Source organism: Copadichromis virginalis, linkage group LG3, assembly GCF_057382275.1.
Source record: "Copadichromis virginalis isolate Kocher_CV1m ecotype Utaka linkage group LG3, C_Virginalis_male_GT1.1, whole genome shotgun sequence".
Classification (NCBI taxonomy): Eukaryota; Metazoa; Chordata; class Actinopteri; order Cichliformes; family Cichlidae; genus Copadichromis; species Copadichromis virginalis.
Genome location: NC_140620.1, coordinates 40,567,815 through 40,588,518, shown reverse-complemented (window position 1 = coordinate 40,588,518; position 20,704 = coordinate 40,567,815). Strand labels below are relative to the sequence as shown.

General features: G+C 39.5%; 1 pseudogene across 1 annotated transcript; it reads right to left on the bottom strand.

Annotated features, from left to right (window-relative positions):
* Positions 1 to 2,975: 2,975 nt before the first annotated feature.
* On the bottom strand, positions 2,976 to 19,131 carry LOC146714758 (Fc receptor-like protein 5; annotated as a pseudogene). Its single transcript, XR_014916601.1, has 15 exons — positions 18,915 to 19,131; positions 17,150 to 17,413; positions 12,249 to 12,521; positions 11,874 to 12,149; positions 11,426 to 11,725; positions 10,169 to 10,426; positions 9,371 to 9,616; positions 8,275 to 8,569; positions 8,104 to 8,195; positions 7,681 to 7,731; positions 7,500 to 7,562; positions 7,308 to 7,367; positions 4,475 to 4,537; positions 4,332 to 4,394; positions 2,976 to 4,229 (listed from the first exon to the last, which is right to left on the bottom strand). The product of XR_014916601.1 is annotated as an Fc receptor-like protein 5 (transcript).
* Between the last annotated feature and the right edge of the window lie 1,573 nt (positions 19,132 to 20,704).

Genomic DNA, 20,704 nt, shown 5'->3' with positions numbered 1-20,704 from the left:
GCAGGTGAGTATATAAACATCACAAGTCATGTGGTCTTAGTGATGCTACCAACTGAGTAGTTCAACAGTCTGGCAATGAGTACCTGGGAGAGCTGGATTTCAACACAGCAGTGAGTGCAATGAGTATCAGATGCATCTGAGTTCAGACAGCCAGAGTTTATTAGCCTCCATCCACTCACACACACAAATAAGACACAAGCTGAAGTGTCGCTGCTAACAGTTGATTTTTATTTTTATTTTTTTAAATGTATTGTACTTGTCAGGAGTTTAAATCGACTTCTAAGTCCACATGTCCAACATCTCTGTATCATATACCTGCTGATCAAATGTATCCTGAGCTCTGACTTCTCTTTTAGAGGACAGTCTGATGTATGCTGAGGTCAAACACCCCAAAAATGAAAAAGCCAAGAAGAAAGCAGGTAAACAAAGTCTGCCATCACCTCCAGTGAATGTTGTGCAACATGTTTATCTGGTCTTAAAATCTTCTTTCCACTCACAGGAAAATCAAGTCCTGCAGCTGATGCAGCAGTTTATTCTGAAGTCACATCAGGAAGCTTTCCTGGTAATTATGCTTCTGTGCAGGATGAGTTATTCTTCAAGTTATTAAATGGCGAACATCCTGAAACTTGGACATTTGTGTTCTTTGTGTGTTTGTCTTACAGGTCAGTGAGGAGAGCTGCAGCAGCAAAAAGAAGCATTTTATGAATCCACTGTTGCTCCTCTGCTGCCCAAATATCAGACACACTCAGTTTTTTGTCACTTTTGTTAAGATGATATTGAATAATAATATGACATAGATATAGTATCGGGGGCGTCCTGTGACTTGTACGGCAAGCAGAGACGATGTTTGTAGTCTCTGTGAGGACCACCTTTCTATGAAAACTAAATTAAACTAAAAAAAGTTGTTTATAAGGTCAAAAATAAGGTCTACTGGTGATTTAAAAAGCAAATAAAATACATTTATCACAAAAAAGAGCTCCACGCTCTGTGATCAAATGTTTGTGTATGTTGGAGGTATTTTCCCTCTTTGTTGTGATCAGTGTTGTTACTCAAAAAAGTAATGAATTACACTTGTTACACTAAAACATTTTGCATTAAAAGTAATGCAAAATGTTACTCTATAAAATAACCTGAAATACACAAGCTAATAATCTCCATTTAACAATACAAACCTGAGGTTACAGTCACACACCAACACAAATCCCTGTCCTAATGAGGACACAAATATAATTTTTCTCTTAGTATTCAGGAATGAACCTTAAAGTCGACAGCACCAAGCAAAGATGAAAACCAGTACAGAGAGACGCGATCTTGATATCTTGATGGTGATTCTCTGTAGAAACATGAACAGGTAGAAACAGACGCTGCAGTCTGACTGCTCCTCTGTTTGTTACCTTTTGAAGTTCGGGTCCTGGGGTCAGCATTCACTCAGCTTTAACATCACTCTTGGTTCTTGGCTAGGTTAGCATTAGCATGCTGTCTGTGTGCAGATGCTTTGACAGAGCCAAAGTTGTGTTGCCAGCATAGTGCAGTTATTTTCTATTCTGGAAGCATGACAGGTTGTGCTTTACTATCACGCTCTTGTCCATTTATGCAATAAAAATAAGAGTAATGTCCATATTCACACTCTGGAGTGCACTACTATTTTCATCCTTTGCCACAATGCATGATAAGAGGAATTGTTAGGCAAATAGACAAGCAATTTCAATTTTATTATAATTACTTCAATCCACACACAAATAAGAAGCAATCTGACCACACGTAACATTTATCAAGTTTAGCTTCACAAATCCCATAATTTTGTCTTTCAAAAACCTGTCTGTACGTACAAGTGCCCGCTTTATTTCAGGATAAAAACAAACAAACAAACAAACAAAACCAAAAGTCAATCATTTGGATATGTCTGATATCACCACACTAGAAGCAGAACATGCGTGAAGGCGCTGCAGGAGACCAGCACTATGAGGACTAAAGACCACAAGATCATCTGTGTAAACAGTGTGGTTCACAAGAGTCCTGCCAGTCATGCAGCCATTGTGTGTGTGTGTGTGTGTGTCTGTTCTGGTGTTCTCATATTTGTGTAGTTTTGGGACAGTGAGGAGGGTTTCCACCTCTGGGTTGCAGAGTGCAGAGCTTCAGTTGATGCTGGATCATTGTAGGACAAACAGTCAGATTCACTCTGGCTTGTAAGTCAAGACTTGTGTTTTTAAAATTACTTACCCGTTTTCTCCTTTATGTCCAGGAATCTTGAGGAGGGGAAAGCTCAGAGACTTTTTTTTTAAGTAGTTCTGGAAAAGCTGTGGAAGGATGTTTTTTGTATTTGGAGAATCAGACCAGGAGCTGGGGATTACACTGCTGTGGATGTCACTTTTTTAACTGGTTTTTTTTTTTTTTTCACCATTTTCACTTGTAAAAAATTCCCTGTTTCTGCTAAGAAAGTGCAGCTATTCAGTCCTGCTTCCCTGCTCAGTGGCAAAACCTTAAACTATTGGCTTAAAGTAGTTTGGTCATTCTCCTGACATCAACAAGGCATTTTCACCCAGATACCTGCCACTCACTGGGGATTTTCTCCTTTATGGTCTTTTACTAGTAAACCCAGATAACCCAGACCAGCCTGTCAGCCATGTCACATTCAATCACCTTTCTTCCTGACGCTCAGTTTGAAGATGAATAATATAGCAGACCAGTCACTAATAAAATGAGTCAATGAAATGTGGCCAAACCTGAAAATTAGACTTAAAATTGTGTTTATGTGAGTATTTTCTCAAACAAGTCAAAAATAAAGTTTGGTTCCAGAGGAGATCTGTAGAGTTACACCAGGATCTCTGAGTTTAGGGTTTCACTACAGTTAAATTCAATATCTTCATAAATTCATAAAAGTTACACAGTACATGTTGGGAAATAATACCAAAACTTACATAGTGTATTTTAAGATGCTACAAAACAACAACAATACTGCATTTTGTTGCCTTTTATTTGTGACATGTGCAATGACAATAATTCTATTCTAGTCTAACAACAAACAAAGTAAAACTCCTGTGCCGTGGTGTTTGAATGTTTGTGTGTCTCTGTGAGTTAGTCATGTGACACAGTGGTGACCTGTCCACGTCTGCTTCTGGATGGAGGAGTAATAATATTTTAAAAACAAACAGACAAATAATGCAGAGCTGCACCTCACAGTGTGTACTGACGATGTTTTCGCACCCAGCTGTGTTCTGTTCCTCTAGAAAGCCACATGTGGGACAAGCACAGGACAGCGAGTGATGCTCAACATCATCAAAGGCCATGACTGGATCATCAACTCGCAGAGCTCTGGACACAAATATCCACTGCGACCTAACCAACTTGTTTTAATGATCAGACTTTTCTTTCTTCAATAATTAGTAATTAATAATAGCAGGAATGTGTACATACACGAATTCAAAGTACTTCTAAATGGAGAGCACTGCGTATCACAATACAGCTCCAAAAAGCTTTAAAAGCTTTAAAGGAAATCATAAAGCCAAGAAATGTAATCAAGCCCAAACAATCTTTAATCTTTACTCAGATTAAAATACAAGAGAAAGTGGAGTCAAAGTCAAATGTATTTATATACTATGTTCAAAACAACAGAGCTGATCACAGTGCTCTACATTCAAAATAAATAACTTTAAAAAAACTATGTAAAATTCAGAAAAAGTGAGAACAGCAAACAACATTAAAAACAAAAAAATAACATTCACAGCTTCAGATTAAAATACGAGATACACTAAAACTACAATAAAAGTATCTGACATTAAATGAATCATGAAGCAGACGGAGCTTTTTCATGTTTTTATACCAACTAATTGTTTTTTTACACAATATAGATCTTTGCACTCAGACAGTAAAAGTATTTGTGGGTGTTTATACCAGCACTTCCTAATGCAACTCTGCTGACTTTAAGTTGCTGCTATCAGTTACTAAAAATCACAGACTTTTTTATCTGTGGAACAGGATACATTCAAAGTTTTATACAAAAGCTCAACAATGAATAAAAATATCAGCTAAATATAAAGAGCATGACTCTGAAACAGGACACATCTCTGTGTGCTTTATGCTAAAACACAGTACCAACTATATATCATTTTATTATTCAATATCATCTTCATAAACACTAAAAAGTGAGCGTGTCTGATATTTGGGCAGCAGAGGAGCAACAGTGGATTCATAAAATGCTTCTTTTTGCTGCTGCAGCTCTCCTCACTGACCTGTAAGACAAACACACAAAGAACACAAATGTCCAAGTTTCAGGATGTTCGCAATTTAATAACTTGAATAACTTAACTCATCCTGCATGGCAGCATAATTACCAGGAAAGCTTCCTAACGTGACTTCAGAATAAACTGCTGCATCAGCTGCAGGACTTGATTTTCCTGTGAGTGGAAAGAAGATTTTAAGACCAGATAAACATGTTGAACAACATTCATTGGAGGTGATGGCAGACTTTGTTTACCTGCTTTCTTCTTGGCTTTGTCTTTTTTGGGGCGTTTGACCTCAGCATACATGAGACTGTCCTCTAGGAGAGAAGTCAGAGCTCAGGATACATTTGATCAGCAGATATATGACACAGAGCTGTTGGACACATGTGGATTTAAACTCTGCAGATCAAGTCTGATTAGAAAGTCCAAATGAGGAAGGAGTAACACGGTACAAAGTCTTCCAACTCTTTTGAGAGACAAAAAAATGATAATTTCACTTGATAAGTCCACAGTGATTGGGCAACTGAAAATTTTGACTGTGACTCCACAGTGCTTTCTTCCGATATTACTCATCTTTAGCAAACTACATAAAGAACCTTGAACCTTTCCAAACAGCTCCATTTATACTCATCTGCCCGTCTGCATCACTCCCTTCTTTCATCCCTTACTCATATTTTATATGCCCTACATCTATTCCACATACACACGTTTCCATGCTATTGGCACATCTGATACTTTCCTGTATCAAAAAAACAGCGTATAAAGTGCTCTGCTGGGCCTCCAGTGATCGAGCACACTCAGATTATGTGTTATTTGATGGTCTTTGGTTATGTGATTGGTGGTCTGGTTCAGAAGCCATGGATGCTGTGATTCAGTAAATCCAGATGAAAAGTGGACTTTTTGCCTCCAAGATTAAGGACTTATGTGAAAGGCAACCCAACAAATTAGTGATGTGTTGGTCGCGAACAAAACGGCCCTTAGAGCCAGGTCGTTGACGTGAACGACGCGAGCCATGGGTTTTTTTTTCCTTCTTTCTCTCACCCTCTCTCTCGCACTTTTTTTCCGCTTCACTCCGTATGCGAGCCTTGTGCTTTGGGCTGGGAAGAGGGAGAAGCGGCGGTAGTTACACGCAAAGTAGCACAGGAACAGAGCGGGAGGGAGAGACAGAGACCGTGTCCCAATTAAGAGACCGCACGCTTGAAGTACGCATTTTGAATGCGATCACGTCACCGCCACGCGACGACGGCTGTCCCAATTCGACGTGTACTTCAAATGCATACTTCAAATGCATACTCCAAATGTGCCGTCGATTTCTGCAAATATCAAGCGTGGTCTGGTGTACGCTTCGTGTTCCCATAGGCTATATCCCACAAGTCATAGCTTCTCGTACTTATAGTACGCACCGTACGTAGTGCGCGTAGTGTGCGTACTTCAAGCGTGCAGACCCTGAATTGGGACACAGCCAGAGAAAGAGAGCCAGGGACAACAACGGCTGTGTCCCAATTCAGGGTCTGCACGCTTGAAGTACGCACACTACGCGCACTACGCGTACTACGTACGGTGCGTACTATAAGTACGAGAAGTGCGGACAGTTCTCTTCGGCAGCTCCCTTCTGCCGTCTGCCATATTTTGGAGAAGGGTCTGGCTGCAGCCACTGGGGAGCGCCATTCTTGTGGGGTATTTTGCGACAAAATTATGGCCACAATTGACAATCTGATAGACTCCATGCGACGATGTGTTGCACTGCATGAGGTAAATGGTGGTCACACCAGATACTGACCGGTTCTGGGTCCCCAGACCCCCAATAGCGCAAAAAACTGCACATTCCAGGGTGGCCTTTTGTTGTGGGCAGTCTGAGGTACACCTGTGCACTACTCATGATGTCAGATCAGCATCCTGATGTGGCACACCTGTGAGGTGGGATGGATTATCTCAATATAGCAGATGTGCCCACTACCACACATTTGGACTGATTTGTGACCACTGTTTGGGAGGGATGGTTATATTGTGTATCTGGAATGTTTTTTATGTCTCTACGTCCATCCCATGGGGAATGGGAGCAGTAACAAAGGTGTTGCGTTTATATTTTTGTTCAGTGTATTATCTGAGCTAAAAGTTTAAATCACCGTCAATTTCAGTCTTTTACCTGTGAAATAGATTCAGAGTTTGCCGAGATTTCTCATCATACAGAGTTCTGTTGGCTGAGTTGGGATAAAAATTCTCAATAGAGTTTTTGAGCTCAGCAAGGAAATCTGTCAGTTCATGGACATGGCATGTATGATGCGGTGAAGGCATTTCAAGTGAAGCTGTCACAAATGCACCAGTGCAACCTGCCTCACTTTCCCTGTTGCCAAGTAATGTTGAACCAAGTCAGCGGACTTTGCTGAACTGCACCTGTGCAGATTCAGATGGAGCTGCAGAGTAATGATACACTCAGGGAAAGTACGACACTGAATGGCCCGCACAGTTTATTAGTTCCATTCCTCCGTCTACATGCGGCTCCAACCTTGTGTATGCTTTCATTTATTTTTTCTGGGGTTTTTGGCAGCATGTTCATATTTCTAACTTGCATAATTTTGACAGGATATATTTTCATGAAGAGCAAAATATTTAAATTTAAAGTTTATTATTTTTAAGTTTATTTAATCTGGAATAATATTCCTGTCTGTTTTTATTCATATTTATGTTTAAAAACATTGTTTTAGTGTGTTCAATAAATGTTTATCTTGTTTGGCCTGCAACCTAAAGTGTGCCTTGAGTTTTGGCCCCCTGTGCAATTGAGTTTGACACCCCTGCTTTAAAAGGAAAAAGCTGAAAATTTAAACAGTTAAAAGTTGAAATGTGAATAGTTGATTTTTGTATTATATGATTTATTTATTACATTTTCTGTGGAGTGAATAAATAAAAGTATATTTACGGTGGCCCCTACAGACAAAGCAGCACGTATAAACTTCAAAACACGTAAAAACTCCAAACATGTACAAAAGACAACAGAAGTGCTCCAGGATGCTAGGCGCAGTGTTGAGCTTTTGTTACCTAGTGGCTACACAAGCACACAAACACTGAATGAGACTGTTGTGACTGTACCTGCAGCTCCCGTCTTCACCTCAGAGTAAACAGCACTCTGCTCTGGTTTATGATGCTTCCCTGTGAAGATGATCAGATTGTTGGACATAAGGAAATAATTAACTGTCAAATTTTTTAAAATGTTTATTTATTGTGTTTTTACATTACATTTACATTTATTAATTTTAAACTGCACATGTTTTATGTACTTACGCTTCTTTTCAAAGTTTTTAAGTTCAATAAGAGCGTATGTGACATCTTGATGTTCATCTGATCCTGAAATGTTCGTATTTTAGTTACAGGATTGTAAACATTTCACATGGAATTAGTTTCATTAAATCAAAAACAAGTTTCTTCTCTAAATTCTCTGTGTTTTTCAACAAATATACTGCACCATTTCTGTTGTCTTCAACCGGCGTAACTGAGTCATAGATGTGATTGGTACCTAAAAAAAGACAGGGTCAAATTAATCATTGAATAAAAAACTAAAGATTAAATAATTATGTTTAAGTCAAAACCAGGACTATGACATATTTTCAAACCATGTTGTTACTGTTTGTGTTGTTATGATATTAAACAACAACATTGGATTCTTTCAGTCGACTTAAAGACACAATCAGGTTGTAAAATCCTGTTTATTTCTCATTTTATGTTCATGTGTCAGCTGGCTGTTTGGATGTTTGTCCAACTAGATTTTGACGAACATTCTTTGAAAAGCTGCTGAGCACAAAATGAGCCTAAAAACTGTTCCTGTTAATTAAGACTGATTTTGAAAGTCAATATTAATAATGATAATAAAGATGGATTAAATACTGACCAGGATGAACAGAGTCGTACACATGAGTTTCATTCTGGTTGACTCCATGATTTGTGGAGGAGCCCGGACTGTGACTCTCAGACTGGATCGACCTGAAACAGGAAATAAACACAATAAACTCAAAAGTAACTGATGTTTGTTTAAAATAATAATAAAAAGTATTTTACCAACCTGGTGAAGCAGGAATCTGTGAAAGAGACAAATGTTATTACACATGTTTGTCATGTATAAATTGTTCCACTGATATTTTGTGTCATGAGATCAGAATACATGTATATGTGTGAATAATTAAAGTGTATGTAGTAAATAAACTCTCTAATACAGCATGAAAAGAAGAGGCTCTTACACTTGGACTGTCTGCAGCGATACAACAAGAGCAGGAGAATAATAATGAGAGAGACTCCACAAACCAGTCCAACCATCAACCACACAGGAGATGAAGAGCTGTCAGCTCCTGACACAGTTACTGTAACAACAAACAATAATGAATATTTCAGTGAGGTAACCAGGCAGGTCTGCTGGGATCCTTTCTAGGAAAATAAGGTTTGTATGCTAACAGATTTTCCCCTTGTTTCAGTTTCTTCCTGCTTCAAGATTCGTTTTCATGCCAACATTCACCTCCAGTCAGACGCCTGCCACCTTGGATCATTGCCCCCCTATTCACCACCACTGCTGCCCCCCTCGGAGCCTCTTCCTCACTTGCCTGCCTGCCCATCGTTCAACAGTTTCCACAGACCTCTGCTTTATCCTTTACCCCCAGCTAGTCTGGACTCCAAGTAAGGCATTGTTGCAGCCACTTTATGAACACTCTCTGTCTTGTCACATTCTCTCAGATTTCCTGCCCTAACTGCTCTCTCCTCTCCCACAGATCTGCCGCCCTCACGCTGTTATGTCCGCTCCTCTGGCCTGTCTCTCTCACCTCAGTTAAGATGTTTTTGTAGGACTCACTCATTAAGTTTAGGTTCATTTATGTTTTGTTCTTGTTGACCAAGTCAAAGCTCACAATCTGATGTGTTAAATTATTTATCCTTTGTTTGAGTAAACTTTCACTCATTACATCCTCTGCTGTTTTCACCTGAGTCCCACACATGAGTCCTGAACCACAACAATATTAAACCTGACAATATAGAGATATTATATAATAGTTTTATAAAAGTTCTTACAAAATAGACCCAGGTGGCTTCAAACATTAAAAGAGATAATATGATGTTATTTCTCAGTCATGAAACTCATTTACAGAAAGACACACTGTTTTGTTCCTGCTCACCTTTAACTGACATCCAGCTCTGTGCTGACTCTCTTCCTGAGTACTGACACTTGTAGAAACCTTCATCAGACTTTGACACTGCAGAGATCTTCAGCTCCCCTCGGGGATCATTTTGAATAAGTTTGTCATTGTGATAGAAAAACACATTGGAAAGTATTTTTTGTGTTCTCAAACTGCAGCTCAGACTAACAGAAGCTCCCTCAGTCACAGGATGAACAGGACTCACCAGGATAGGAACATCATCATCTGTGACACAATCACACACAATTGTTTCAGTCAGACCAGCTGGTGCAAACCTTTAGAAAAAGCTGTGAGTCTTGTCTCTTGATCTACATGCAGACCTGGTTTTCTGAGTGATTATGAGGACTGGAAATATAGTTGGGATGTTCCCTGCAGGAGTCAAATTATTGACGGTGACATTATTGAATGGTTAAAGGTGAAATTGTAAATGTTTGTATGTTTGTGTTATTTTGCATGATGTGTTTCACAAATTTCTCTGAATTGAGACATTAAAGGTTCATCTAATGTGACGACAGAGATGTTGAGCTTTGTTGAGTTTTATTCTGACAGAGAAAATAAAAAATACTGTTGGCAAATTATGACAAACTGGATTATGAAAGGATGAAATTAGACAAACAACCAAGAATATTTTGATGCTTTGTTGCCTGAAACTGTCTGAAATTCTCATTTTTGTTTGTGTTGCCACATAGAATTACTTCACATACAGCAAAGCTGAGACAAATGTTCATGTGACGTCTAAATCATTCAGATCCAAGAAGTAAATGTATAATAACATACTCTGTACAGTGATGTTGACTGCACTGCTGAACTCTCCTGATCCAGACTCACACCAGTACACTCCAGTATCTGACTTTGATGTGTTGAAGTTACATGTGGATCCAGTCATTCTCCTACAGTCAGAGAGTCGGCCGTCCTCAGAGAACTTCCTCACTCTCCACTCAGTGAAGTTTCCCTCACAGGTCAGTGAGACAGAGTCAGAGGTGAAGTGTTGCACTCTGTCAGGACTCACTGTGAGAGACGCTGCTGAATGAACATCTGGAAACAACATGCAGTGAAGAGACAAAGCTCACAGATGTTAGGATTCAAAATATCACAGTGAAAATATTTGTTTGTTTGAAGCTTTTGTTTTGAAGATCAAATTTAATAGTTCAAAATGATAAAGTGTTTGTTTGGTGAGACAACACTGAGTCTGACAACAAGCCCTAAATCACACAGACAGTCAAATCAGTGGAAAACAAAGGAGCCGAATACTGACATGTTTAAGATGATCTAACCCACATGCTTTATCTGCTGGCAGCTCATGTAGAGCTTGGTACACGTCATGTGACATCATGAGCTTTGAGTCATCACTCTCAGCATCATCCACCTGATACAGATCACTCTGAACACACTTCAGTCATTTGCTGTAATGTTTCTGTCATAATTCTGTGATATTGTCTGTTTCACAGATTCCTTCTACAGTGAGATATTTTGCAGCAGCAGGACCAAAACTAAAAACCTTTGAAGTATATTTTAAATGAACAATAACAGCAGCTGTTATTTGTGACGTCTTCTTCTAGCGTCCATCTGTAGTCAGTGTTTGTCTTGTATTTGTCAGAGCTGTTAACCTGCCTGCTGACATCTTTGTTTCTTTATTAACTATATTTGACTTTTTTATCTGAACACCTACCTGAGCACCAAACAAAGAGTCTTAACTGTGTAAATCCTGTCTGTGCACTAAGTAAAAATAATCAGTACAAACAGAAACATGAGTTTAAATATCAAAACATTTAAAATCTCATAGATGTCTTTTGTTTTTCATGTTATCACATTACATAAAAACTGAGAAATAAGAAAAGGAAACAAGGAAATTCAGTTTGGTTTGATCACAGAGAGAAAGGAAAATATTCAGTTCAGTTCTTCTTTTGAGGAGTTTTAATGTACACAGATATCGATGGTTGTCATGGAGATGAGATTTTAATGGTCTAAATGCTGGTGAATAAAAATGATGACCTAACATGAGCTCATTGAAAGGACAGAGAGAAACAAACTGACCTGCAGACCAGACAAACTTTGGTTGACTGTGATCAGTGTGATACTCTGGGTCTCCTCTTCCAGCTCTGCACACATATCCTGCTGTGTGTGTCTGTCCATGAATGATGTAGGAGTTGTTTGCAGTCCTATTGCCACCAGGTAGCAGCTCATAACTGGAGGATTTCTCTGATAGATCAGGAACAGCTTTATACCAGTAGAAGCTCCATCCTGCAGACGGATGTTCAACCTCACAGTTCAGAGTTACTGAGGCTCCAGGACTCAGCCATGATGGAGACACAGTGAGGACAGGACGGGGTTCATCTGTTCAACAAAGATTTTCTCTCAGTGAACATGTAGTACAGTCTCTGAACAGTGAGCTCAGTTTATACAAAAAATAATAATCTCAGTCTATATGAACAGAAACACATTTTACAAAGTGTTCAAACAGCTTAAAGCAAACATGACTTACTGTCAGAAACTGTCAGTGTGACTGAATCACTCCACTCTGTTGTTTCATGCTGTGAACTTTTCATTCGGCCCTTACAGCGATAGTTTCCACTGTTGGATGATGAAGCAGATCTAATCCTGTATTCATTTTGATTTGGAGGTTTTCTGATGCTGTTTGTTTTCCACTCATAATCCCACTCAGTGTCTCCTCCATGGATCTCACATCTGACAGTGATCGTCTCTCCTCTGTATATCTCAGACCAGTTTGGATACAGAGTCACAACAGGTCTGATTGGGACTGTTAATGTTCAAGAAAGTACAATAAAAACACATGAAAGACAAAAGGTACAACTACCATCAGATGTAGTGCTTTGTAGGAAGTTACATTTAAACTCACCAGTTGTGTCAATCCTGACTAACTGGCTCCACTCTGTGTAGTAAACTGGTTCTCCTCTTCCTCCTCTGCACCAGTAGCGTCCTCCCTCTGAGACACTGATTTGTTCATTTGTCACAGGTTGATAAGATTTGCCATCTGTGTACCAGTAGTATTTCCATCCATATGATGATGATGGTGATGATGATGATGGTGGGTTCACAGAGCAGGTCAGGGTCACACTGCCCCCTACTGGAACAGCTGTGTTATCAGCTCTCAGTTCAGCCTTTGGTTTCGCTGCAGTTCAGTTTAGAACAAGAACATAAAAGTAAAAATGACTGAATCAGAACAATTTAAAGATGGAAACATGTAAATGATCAAATATCACAAAACCATAGTTGAGATAAAACAAACTGTGCCACACAAAATATTCTGTATTTCTGTTTTGATCAAAACAGTGAATTTGTTTTATTTACTTTTGTGTATTTTAATTTATTACGTACATGCACATTTCAAATAATTAATGTGAAGCATGACTGAGTTTATTGATCAATAATGAGGAAGCAACCCAGGTCAATATGATCTGATTGTATTTTGAACATGTGAGAATTGCTCCTAAATGAGTGTGAGCAGTTATCATTTCATTGGTGTTGTTCTTTACTTTTGTTTTTGGTGTATTGGGATTTGGTGAGTCACAGTTGGTTTGCTTTGGTGTCAGTTAGCACGTTATGTCCTTGTGTTCTTTACTAAATCTGATGTTGAAGCCTCTGATAGCTAAGATGAGACCTAGTAAGGTTGTTTTATATTCTTTTGCTGTGGAAGCTGACATTTCCTGTCGCACAGATGTCTTTAGACCACACTAATATGCACAGTCAACTTCACCAATGCCATTGCAGGGAGCAGTTTGGATGTGATTTCCAGCTGAGCTGTTAGGAATGCTGGAATAAGACTCCAGTGTTTGTGTTGCAAAACAGATCAGGTTTATCAGCCGAGAGCAGATCTTAGAACTGAAATCTGAGACTGTTGAATCTTGACGGTGATCCACGCCTAGGAGATCTGAACTTCCACTGAAATCATCTGTTCCTGCTGGATCAACTCATATTCCAGAGATCAGGAAACCGACTCACACTTCTGAACTGTGATACGACTCCACCAGTCCACTGAGTCGACTCATATTGATCAAAGTTTGAAGAGCAGCTGAAAGAAAGCTGCCCTGTAGGAGCTAACACAGGTTAACTTGTAGTTCACACAGGTAAGAGTTCAAACTAACCTGAACTAGACAGAGAGAGATTTTTACATATTGTTGTTTAATTTTATTTAAATATTTTATTCTGGTTTTCAGATGCATAAATTAATGTAAACTGGAAACTGTTGTATATTTATGTGTCTTCTGTTTCCAACCTACAAGTTCAAAGTTCACCCTGGTCCTGGTATGTATTATTGATTATTGGTTGTTATTTTATTTTAATTTTGTTTTATCTTTAGTGAAGTATTGAGTTTTCCCATGTACCATGAATGCACCGCTGCACTGCTCATGTTAACTTTCTTTCACTGCAGCTCTCTGCATGCTGCAAGGTAAAATTTTTTGTATATTGCACTGTGTTTAAAGGGTAAAAGGACCCCATGAAACACATTTTTGAGCACTGAATTTGTTTTGCAGATGCACAAAACTGCTGTGGTGGGGTGGCTGTAGCTCAGAAGGGTTGGTGGTTCGATCCCTGGCTCCCCTAGTTTGCATGCCAAATATCATTGGGCAAGATAGTTATGGCGTATGAATGCGTATGATTGATAGTTAGAAAGCACTTAAAGTATAGATAGTAATGCCTGTGTGAATGGGTGTGTTGTATAGAGCGCTTTGAGTACTCCAGGAGAGTAGAAAGAACCAGTCCATTTACCATGTGTGTTGAGCTACAGAGTTCATGTATTGTGTGAGCAATACATTAACTCCGGTGAGTCTCGAATTGTGCAAATTAAATTTGATTCACAGTCCGGTTTCTAATTTATAAAATTTATAAAACTTTATAAAACAGCTTCTATGTGATTGTAGAAGCTGTTAACGATGTCTTCGATGTGTCAGCCCTGTGAAAAGTATGCTAGTGTACCCACATGTGCTACCTTTGCAGGTGCAAGTGTTGCATTTTGAGGAGAATTTGATTTTGAGGAAAGAAAAGCTAAATTTGAGTGAACAAAATGAATTGCTGCGTGCAAAAATGTATTTCAGTGTTTGTTGTTATCCACACACACACCAATAGCAGCCCCTTTTGCTCTGTTTTTGCATTTGCGTTTGCTCGCAATGTGTTGCTTGCGCTTCTCATTTCTGCCCAGCGCGTTCAGCTCTTTCTGTTAGTGGTGGGCGGATCGATCCAAATATCGATAGTATCGATCCCAAGTCGGCATCGGATCGATACTAGCCTGGTGAGATCGATTCTTTACTTTGAGTTCTGCTTGTTTGCTATGCTGTGCTTTCGGTAAAAACGAAACAACCAGGTCACCACTCCTGTGACAGCAGAGAGCACTTTGCTCCCTCTTCCCCCACTCTTATGTTTCGGTGTTGCACTGACACGTCATGTGACTTAGACACTTTGGGGGTTGTTAAGTTGTTTACATATTAATTATATTTTTTTGTTTTTGTTGTTGATAATTTTAATTGTAATTTTTGTATTAGTTTATCAACAGTATTTGTTTTAATTTGTTTACTGGTTTGCCTGCACTTAAGATTAAAAAAAAAAAAAGATCGCCACCACGGCAGACCCGATGGCATTTTCATGCTTTGCAGCATCATTTATTCTTACAATAATCACACAGTTGCTGTAACAGTACATTCAACGGCTGCAGCTCTCCCGCTGGCAGCCGGACACATCATAGGGTTGCCAACCGTCCCTTAAAATACGGAATCGTCCCGTATTTAGAAACAAAAGTACACGTCCCGTATTGAGCTAATAAGGGACGCACTTTGTCCCGTAATACAGTGAGAATCAAAAGTAGTCTATAAATGTTTATGGAATTAACGCTTTGTTTGAAAACATAATTCCCAGCCCCTCTCCTGCTTTGTGACCAATGAGCTGACAGCACACTTATGACAATTCGAGTATGACAAGTCAGATTACCGCTCATCTCATTGGTCGAGGAAAGGTCGCTTACGGAGAAAATACCGGAAGACAACAGATGACCACAACAAGAAGCATGGCCAACAGGGAAACAAACGCCGACACTGCGGTGCAAGTCTCGGACGACAGTACACCTAAAGCTGGGCAAACACTGTGCGATTTTTTCAGTCACGTTATTCAGCTCCTGCTCAAACTGCACGATTGACTCGCAGGGGTTAGAAGTTCATAGGTCACGATGCAGGGTCTCACACTATACCGCCCGATGCTCTGATGCGACCCGAGTGCTCACACTGTGCCTCCATAAAATGAAGGTTATAACAGAAAATCTGTCGCTCGCTCTCTCTCTCTTTCACTCACACAGACACACCACCACCATCAACTTTGCTAAATTGCTAATGAAAAACATTGATCAGGCAGCTGTGATTAAGCAGCAATGTAAATCCAACTATTTTAACGGTTGTTGTGGTCGTGATAATTTTGTGATGCCACATCGAAAAGGCTCGGATGAGCTTTCCAAAGTTCTACCAGTTGTGCCTCCATCGCTTGTGTCCAGATCACACGCTGCACAGCCGAGCTGCTCCGTCTTTTTCACCGACGTTAACCTGTTTGCGCGTGAGCAGTGTGAGCGGCTCACGAGCGATTGATGATCGGGAGCTGCTCGAAGTGTTAATCACTTCTCGTTACCCCACGTATACTACACGACGCACGATGAAGGCCAAAATCGGGCTGATCACCAAATCAGTCGCACGACTCAAAAATCGTCTCAAAATGGACCTAAAATCGCACAGTGTAAGCCCAGCATTAGAGCAGCAATGTTTGTTCGCCCAGAGAAAGAAAAAAAGGCTGCAAAAGTACAGGGAGGACTGGGAAAAGGAAAACACTGGGCTGGGAAAATGCACGATAACACCTATAAAGCGCACTGCACTGTGTGCCGGAGCACTTTTTCCATAGGCATGCTTCTAGTGGTGGGCACATGAAGAACATGAGGGGCGTGAAAGCTCGGGGAACCCTTAACCAATTTCTTGTCCACCAGGCCACGGCAGAAGCAGATATGGTATGTAAACACTGGTTTGTTTTTTTAAACCCTCTGGTTAAGGTTAATATGGGCATGTGCAGTGAATATCAGCGCTATGTGGCCAGAAGTGTGATAATATAATTTATTTTGTGTAATAAACAACTGCAAGGATAGATGATTACAACAAATAGATCACTAATACATAAAAGTAATACATAGATGAATAATGATGATGAGTTATGATGCGTAATCATGGGAACAAACGGGAGCAAAAGCTGAAATAATGCCTCTACTGAAGCCAATTGTACTAAATGCTGTTACATGTTACATGAATATTTTTCATTCTATTGTTTTCTATTAATTTATATAATTTTAAGTTAAGCAGGACAGAGTTCTTTTAAAGAAAGATTTACTTATATTCTCAAAAGTTAAGCATGACAGGCTTCTGTTTAAGAAAGAGACCTGTTTTACTGTGTTAATGTTGTCATTTTGAGCTAAAAATAAATGGCTAAATGATCATTTGTTTCCCATATGGTCATATCACAAAGAATATGCATCTGCTTAAATCAAATTCAAGTCAAATGGTTAAAAAAATAATTTCACACACAAAAAAAAAGAGCTACAAAATTCACCACACTGTGAAGGGTGAACTGGGTTGCCTGGCCCTGGCCACGAGGTGTCCTTTATTTATTTTTCAGGGAGTTGGCAACCCTAACACATCACCACCACCTAGGGTTGCCAACTCCCTGAAAAATAAATAAGTGTGGTGAACATTAAAATGTCCTGTCATGTGATCAACTTACATGATACAGTCAGTCTGATGATATCACTCCACTCTGTTAACAAATAGTCCCTTCTGCCCCGGCAGCTGTATTCTCCACTGTCAGACTCAGTAACTGTGATTCTGTATTCACTGGATGTTGGAGGTGTGTTTAACTTGGCAGGAGTCCATTCATACGTCCACTGAGCTCCTTCACCTCCCTGAATCTCACATCTGACAGTGACTGTCTCACCGCTGTATATCTGAGTCCAGGATGGCTGCAGGGTCACAGTGGGCTTAGTGGGAACTGTTCACATAAGAATGATCCAGTTAGAAGAGAAACATAAAAACTCTGCTGTTTATAACATAAGAGTAGAGTCATTACAAAACAGCTGATTCACAGAGAAACAAGTTAAACATAACAAAAAGTCACAACATAAAAGTTTCAAACTGTAACACAATATTTTCAGTAAAATGTAAAAGGTAAAGTCTTTACTTTGCACAGTTTTTGTTCAGATTCCAAAAAGTTACAGATTATTTTTCATGAGTTGACAGCAGATTAAGAAGACTGGAAGAAATCATCATTTGAGAAACATTTTCTAAAAGTTGTGATGAGGTCATCATGTGAAACTGGTGCAGTTGCTGATTTGGGACACACTTGTCACACTTGTAGTTATTGTATAACAAACAGGTTCTTGTGGCTCTGACTGATTTTCCATGAACTGAACCACTGATCCACTAATGCATCTGTTCTACACTGGAGGTTCTTCTAGCTGTCGTATCATTAAACATATTATGACACTCATGAACACCTTTATTTTTCATTAATTAAAATAAATAAATAAACAAATGCCATTAACAACAATTACAGGAAAGAATCTAAGTGGAACCTGTAATGTAGCAGAACAGTCTCTAATAAAATGTCACGGCCAGGGGATCAGCAGGCCGCTGACTAGTAGTGTTCTCTCTCTCGCTCTCTCGCCAGGGCGGAACTCATGGTGGGTTCACGCCCTCGGCCCACGCCCCCTCTGAAGAGGAAACACCTGGGCCTCATCAGCGCAGCCAGCATTTAAGACAGGGAGTGGCTTCTACTCATCGCTGGATCGTTGTGTGTGACTCGCGTCAGTGCAGCCCGGCTCTGAGCAAGTTCTCTTTTGCTGCCCTGTGCAAAACGTCTAACGTGTGTTTCCTTCTGTACATAGATCCCCTGGACCCGACCCTCCATTCCCCGAGTGGATTCCCTTTTGTGTGAGTGTTTGGAGAGAGAGCCAGAAGAGGAGCAAGTGTCTTTTCCCTACCTGGATTTCCCCAGAGCCCTTTCCCTGTCACCGCTTTGTATATAGCACTATCCCCTGCACTGTTTGTATATACACCTGGTGGAACTGTAAGAAATACTGACTGTGCCTCTGAGTCCTGCGTGTGAGTCCTCAAGCGAACCGTGACATAAAATGAGGTTATATTGTAGCCAAACCTGAAACGTCGAGGAATTAATGTAAAAATGCTAAAAACAAAGGAAGTAACTGATCTGCAGTGATAAACTCCACATGTGCAGCCATGAGGTCAAGATGGGAGTGACTGGGATTATTACATTTGGACTGAATTCTTTCATCAAACTAACAAAATATTTTCCAGATGTTTCACTGAGTGATTATTAAATATATTTATAATGACACTAAAAGATATTTTAAACTACTTTTGATCCTAAACACAAAATAAACCTACAGTGCTGTTGAAATACAAAACGTTTGGTTGAGTTGATGAAACATTGTTCAGTACAAATTAAAATATTTGAAATATGTCCAACTTACCTATTACTTTCAATGAGGTGCTGTCACTCCACACTGTCCAGAAAGAACCTCGTCTACCCCGGCAGCTGTATCCTCCACTATCAGACTCAGTAACTCTGTTGATTGTATATACACTGGATGTTCCACGTATGTTTTTCTGGCCTCCTCTCCATTCATACGTCCACTGAGCTCTTTCCCCTCCATGAATCTCACATCTGACAGTGACTGTGGCATCTTTGTATATTTCTCCTCCATATATCTGAGTGTAGGATGACTGCAGGGTCACAGTGGGCTTAGGAGGAGCTGTTCAAAGAGAAAATATCCCATCATCAGACTTATAGAAATATAAAACGATCATTGACGCTTTCCTGGTTTTATTGCTCTTGTTAGGGGTAATAACGTTTTTTTCACCCCAGTGACAATTTGACTGAAAATCAACAATAAAAAGGTAATAAAAAAAAAATCAGATTAAACCTTAAACCTAATTTGCTGATATTAAGAATCTACCAGCAAAGTGACGGAAACAACCAGGTGTGCACAAATCTGTGCGACTGAACATCAACACACAATATCATGTAAACAACTTCAGTCTCTCAGATTGTACATTGTAAAAAAAGAAGTTTTATACTCAAACATCGCACTATTTACTTATTTCTACATCTTTACATTTGCATATTTATGAGCATATAATCCAGAGTTGTCGGTGGGCTGTTATTCTTCTGAATAACCTGAGACCTTACTTTCCTGTCAGGTATAAAATCCCTAACATATTATACACAATATCAGTTTTACTTTAACTGTTTTTAACAAATTTAATTTTTACTTTTCTTTTTCACTTTTGTAAATATAAAAGTTCCTGCGCCGTCTCATAGTGTAAGGCCCTATTTTCACTTTTTATCATGCTGCTCTAACACAATTTGCTTTGTGGATCAATAAAGTATCTATCTATCTATCTATCTATCTATCTATCTATCTATCTATCTATCTATCTATCTATCTATCTATCTATCTATCTATCTATCTATCTATCTATCTATCTATCTATCTATCTATCTATCTATCTATCTATCTATCTATCTATCTATCTATCTATCTATCTATCTATCTATCTATCTATCAGTATTGACCTGTTTAATATGTGTCCTATGTTGTAAACTGGCTGTGCTGGATTATTCACTCACATTAGGAACACCATGTAGAAAGAATTTAACGACTGTTACGCCCCTCAAAACAGAAACGCAAAACAACACGGGAAAAGTGTGTAACGCACGCAAAAACCACACAGCTGCTGCTGAATTGACGAGGTTTATTTTTACAAAGCTGGAAAAAAAGGAAAAGACTCACAATAAACACAGCTGCCAGGAAGCTAAAAGCATCAGGCTCTCCAAGGCCAAAATAACAAACAAAAACTCTCCCCCTTCCTAGAAACAAAACACAGGGTAAAACTTCCCTGATCAAGAAAAGGAAGATGCAATGCCAGACCTCCCTGGCTGTCCACAAAACAGGAGAAAACTGGGTTAAACAAAAGTGGGTTAAACCACTGCCTGCTTCCACTCTGCTGAAAACTGGTGAAAAATCCACATGCAGCAACTGAGCTGAATAAACTGGGATCATTACATTTGGGTTTCATTTTTTTTAATGAAATTTACTGAATATGTCTTTCAACTCCACATGCTTCTGTCACAGTCCTGGGTCTGTGAACCAGTGTTTTGATTTTGTATTACAGTGGTCCCTCCCTCGCTATAATGCAATTCACCTTTCGCGGCCTCGCCGGGACCGTGAGTCATTTGGTACCGGGCAGCGAGAGTTGA